Source organism: Triticum dicoccoides, chromosome 5B (genome assembly GCF_002162155.2).
Source record: "Triticum dicoccoides isolate Atlit2015 ecotype Zavitan chromosome 5B, WEW_v2.0, whole genome shotgun sequence".
Classification (NCBI taxonomy): Eukaryota; Viridiplantae; Streptophyta; class Magnoliopsida; order Poales; family Poaceae; genus Triticum; species Triticum dicoccoides.
The window spans coordinates 97,748,986-97,754,732 of record NC_041389.1 but is presented as its reverse complement, the minus strand read 5'-3'; positions in this window follow the sequence as shown (position 1 = coordinate 97,754,732).

Here is a 5,747-nt window from a genome sequence, read left to right as displayed (position 1 = left end):
GGAGCAACGAGGGGCCCACGAGGGTGGGGGGCATGCCCAGCCCCAGGGGCGCACCGGGAACCCTCGTGGCCGCTTCGTTTGCGTCTTGACGTCCACTCCAAGTTTAGTGGGTTGCATTTGTTCCAAAAAGATCGCTCCCGAAAGTTTCATTCCATTTGGACTCCGTTTGATATTCCTTTTCTTCGAACACTGAAATAGGCAAAAAAACAGCAATTCGGGCTGGGCCTCCGGTTTGTAGGTTAGTCCAAAAAATGATATAAAAGTATAAAGTAAAGCCCATAAACATCCAAAACGGGTAATATAATAGCATGGAACAATCAAAAATTATAGTTACGTTGGAGACGTATCAAGCATCCCCAAGCTTAATTCCTGCTCGTCCTCGAGTAGGTAAATGATAAAAATAGAATTTTTGATGTGTAATGCTACCTAGCATAATTCTCAATGTAATTTTCTTTATTGTGGCATGAATGTTCAGATCCAAATGATTCAAAATAAAATACCATATTTACATGATAAATAATAATACTCTAAGCATACTAACAAAGCAATCATGTCCTCTCAAAATTGCATGGCTAAAGAAAGTTATCCCTACAAAATCATATAGTCTGGCTATGCTCTATCTTCATCACACAAAGTATTTAATCATGCACAACCCCGATGACAAGCCAAGCGATTGTTTCATACTTTAGTATTCTCAAACTTTTTCAACTTTCACGCAATACATGAGCGTGAGCCATGGACATAGCACTATATGTGGAAAAGAATGGTGGTTGTGGAGAAGACAAAAAAGGAGAAGATAGTCTCACATCAACTAGGCGTATCAACGGGCTATGGAGATGCCCATTTATATTTATGTGAGTGAGTAGGGATTGCCATGCAACGGATGCACTAGAGCTATACATGTATGAAAGCTCAACAAAAGAAACTAAGTGGGTGTGCATCCAACTTGCTTGCTCACGAAGACCTAGGGCATTTTGAGGAAGCCCATCATTGGAATATACAAGCCAAGTAAATGAAAAATTCCCACTAGTATATGAAAGTGACAACATAGGAGACTCTCTATCATGAAGATCATGGTGCTACTTTGAAGCACAAGTTTGGTAAAAAGGATAGTAGCATTGTCCCTTCTCTCTTCTCTCATTTTTTTATTTGGCCTTTCTCTTTTTATTATTTGGCCTTTCTCTCTTTTTTTTGTAAAGTCCGAAGTCTCATCCCAACTTGTGGGGGAATCATAGTATCCATCATCCTTTTCTCACTTGGGATAATGCTCTAATAATGAAGATCATCACACTTTTATTTACTTACAACTCAAGATTACAGCTCGATACTTAGAACAAAATATGACTCTATATGAATGCCTCCGGCGGTGTACCGGGATATGCAATGAATCAAGAGCGACATGCATGGAATTATGAAGGTGGCTTTACCACAAATACGATGTCAACTACATGATCATGCAAGAGCAATATGACAATGATGATGCGTGTCATAATAAACGGAACGGTGGAAAGTTGCATGGCAATATATCTCGGAATGGCTATGGAAATGTCATAATAGGTAGGTATGGTGGCTGTTTTGAGGAAGGTATATGGTGGGTGTATGGTACCGGCGAAAGTTGCGCTGCACAAGAGAGGCTAGCAATGGTGGAAGGGTGAGAGTGCGTATAATCCATGGACTCATCATTAGTCATAAAGACCTCATATACTTATTGGAAAAATCTATAAGCCATTAAAAACAAAGTATTACGTGCATGCTCCTAGGGCGATAGATTGGTAGGAAAAGACCATCGCTCGTCCCCGACCACCACTCATAAGTAAGACAATCAATAAATAAATTATGCGCCAACTTCATCACAAAGCGGTTCACCATACGTGCATGCTACGGGAATCACAAACTTCAACACAAGTATTCCTCAAATTCATAATTAACCCACTAGCATAACTCTAATATCACCATCCTCATATCTCAAAACAATTATCAAGCATCAAATTGATCATAGCATCCAATTCACTTCCTATGATAGTTTTTATTATACCCAACTTGGATGCCCATCATTCTAGGACCAATTTTATAACCATAGAAAATACCATGCTTTTCTAAAAGGCTCTCAAAATAATATAAGTGAAGCATGAGAGATCAACAATTTCTACAAAATTAAACCACCGCCGTGCTTTAAGAGATATAAGTGAAGCACAAGAGCAAAAATTATCTAGCTCGAAAGATATAAGTGAAGCACATAGAATATTCTAATAAATTCCAAATCATGTGGGTTTATCCCAAAAGGTGTGTATAGCAAGGATGATTGTGGTAATATAAAAAAGCAAACACTCATATCATACAAGGCTCTCCAAGCAAAACACATATCATGTGGCGAATAAAAATATAGCTTCAAGTAAAGTTACCGATAGACGAAGGCGGAAGAGGGGATGCCTTCCGGGGCATCCCCAAGCTTAGGCTTTTGGTTATCCTTGAATATCTTGGGCTGCCATGGGCATCCCCAATCTTAGGCTCTTGCCACTCCTTATTACATAGTCCATCAAATCTTTACCCAAAACTTAAAAACTTCACAACACAAAACTCAACAGGAAATCTCATAAGCTCTGTTAGTGCAAGAAAGAAAAACCACTAGATAAGGTACTGTAATGAACTCATTCTTTATTTATATTGGTGTTAAACCCACTGTATTCCAACTTCTCTATGGTTCATACCCCCCGATACTAGCCATAGATGCATCAAAATAAGCAAACAACACACGAAAAACAGAATCTGTAAAAAACAGAACAGTCTGTAGCAATCTGTATCTTCTGAATACTTCTAGAACTGTAACAATCCTACCAAAATAGGAATTCCTGGGAAATTTGTCTATTGATCTACAGAAAAAAGAATAACACAAAATCTCGATTCTGTGATTTATTAAAATTATTTTCGTGCGCGAAAAAGTTTCTGTTTTTCAGTAGAATCAAATTAAATATCACCGTAGGTTATCCTATAGGTTCTACTTGGCACAAACACTAATCAAAACATGAAAACACATCTAAACAGAAGCTAGATGAAATATCTATTACTAAACAAAAGCAAAAAGTAAGAAACAAAAATAAAATTGGGTTGCCTCCCAACTAGCGCTATCGTTTAACGCCCCTAGCTAGGCATAAAAGCGAGAATAGATCTAAGTAGTGCCATCTTTGGCATTCAATTCATAAGTAGTTCGCATGATATATTCATAAGGTAATTTAACTTTCTTTCTTGGAAAGTGTTCCTTACCTTTCCTTAATGGAAATTGGAATCTAATGTTCCCTTCCTTCATATCAATAATTGCACCAATCGTTCTAAGGAAAGGTCTACCAAGAATAATAGGACATGAAAGATTGCAATCTACATCAAGAACGATAAAATCTACGGGCACATAATTCCTATTTGCAACAATAAGAACATCATTTATCCTTCCCATAGGTTTCTTAATGGTGGAATCCGCAAGGTGCAAGTTTAAAGAGCAATCATCAAAATCATGGAAACCTAGCACATCACATAAAGTTTTCGGAATCGTGGAAACACTAGCACCGAAATCACACAAAGCATAGCACCCATGATTTTTAATTTTAATCTTTATATTAGGTTCCCACTCATCATAAAGTTTTCTAGGTATAGAAACTTCCAAATTAAGTTTTTCCTCATAAGATTGCATCAAGGCATCAACAATATGTTTGGTAAAAGCTTTATTTTGACTATAAGCATGAGGAGAATTCAACATGGGTTGCAACAAGGAAATACAATCTATTAAATAAAAATTATCATAATTAAATTACTAGAAATCCATAATAGTGGGTTCAATACTATGTAAAGTTTTGACCTCTCCAATCCCACTTTTACCAAATTTAGCATCAACATCTAAAAACTCTGAATTATTGGGACGCCTTTTAACTAAAGTTGACTCATCTACAGTCCCATCATTATCAAGATTCATATTGCAAAACAAAGATTTAATAAGGGACACATCAATAACTTTTAGATCTTCATCATTATTTTCATGGAGACTTGAAGAACACGCTTTTACAAAGCAATCTTTCTTAGCACGCAACCTAGCGGTTCTTTCTTTGCACTCATCAATGGAAATTCTCATGGCTTTGAGAGACTCATTGATATCATGCTTAGGTGGAATAGATCTAAGTTTCATAGAATCAACATCAAGCGAAAGTCTATCAACGTTCCTAGCCAATTCATCAACTTTAAGCAAATTTTCTTCAAGCAAAGCATTAAATTTCTTTTGAGAGACCATAAATTCTTTAACGCTATTGTCAAAACTAGAGAGCATCTTATTAAAATTTCCATAAGAGTTGTTGTAGGAATTACCATAATTATTAGAGGAATTACTAGGAAATGGTCTAGGATTAAAGTTTCCTCTATAAGCATTGTTACCAAAATTATTCCTACCAACAAAATTCACATAAATAGATTCATTATTATTCTCAATCAAAGTAGACAAAGGCATATCATTAGGATCAATAGGAGCACTCTTAGTAGCAAATAATTTCAAAATTTCATCCATCTTTCCACTCAAAACATTAATTTCTTCTGTAGCATGCACTTTTTTACTAGTAGATCTTTCAGTGTGCCACTGAGAATAATTAGCCATAATGTTATCAAGGAGTTTAGTAGCTTCTCCTAAGGTGATTTCCATAAAAGTGCCTCTCGCGGCCGAATCTAAGAGATTTCTAGAAGCAAAATTCAATCCGGCATAAATTTTTTGTATGATCATCCATAAGTTCAAACCATGAGTAGGGAAATTGCAAATCATTAATTTCATTCTTTCCCAAGATTGGGCAGCATGCTCATGATCAAGTTGTTTAAAATTCATAATATCATTCCTAAGAGAGATGATCTCAGCGGGAGGAAAATACTTAGAGATAAAAGCATCTTTGCACTTATTCCATGAATCAATACTATTCTTAGGAAAAGACGAAAACCAAGTTTTAGCACGATCTCTAAGTGAAAACGGAAATAAGTTCAATATAACAATATCATTACCCATATCCTTCTTCTTTTGCATATCACACAAATCAACAAAGTTGTTTAGATGAGTAGCGACATCTTCACTAGGAAGGCCAGAGAATTAATCTTTCATAACAAGATTCAACAAAGCAGCACTGATTTCACAAGATTCAACATCATTAAGAGGAGCAATCGGAGTGCTAAGGAAATCATTATTATTGGTATTGGAAAAGTCACACAATTTGGTATTATCTTGCGCCATCATGACAAGCAATCCAACACAAAAGCACACAAGAAGGCAAGCGAAAGAGAGAAGATTGGGAAAGAGAGGGCAAATAAAATGACAAGGGTGAAGTGGGGGAGAGGAAAACGAGAGGCAAATGGCAAATAATGTAATGCGAGGGAGATGAGTTTGTGATGGGTACTTGATATGTCTTGACTTGAGCGAAGACCTCCCCAGCAACGGCGCCAGAAATCCTTCTTGCTACCTCTTGAGCATGTGTTGGTTTTTCCCTTGAAGAGGAAAGGGTGATGCAGCAAAGTAGCGTAAGTATTTCCCTCAGTTTTTTAGAACCAAGGTATCAATCCAGTAGGAGGCTCCTCAAAAGTCCCACGCACCTACACAAACAAACAAGAACCTCGCAACCAACGTGATAAAGGGGTTGTCAATCCCTTCACGGTAACTTGCAAAAGTAAGATCTGATAGAGATAATAAGATAAGATAAATAGTTTTGGTATTTTTATGATATAGATTGGAAAAT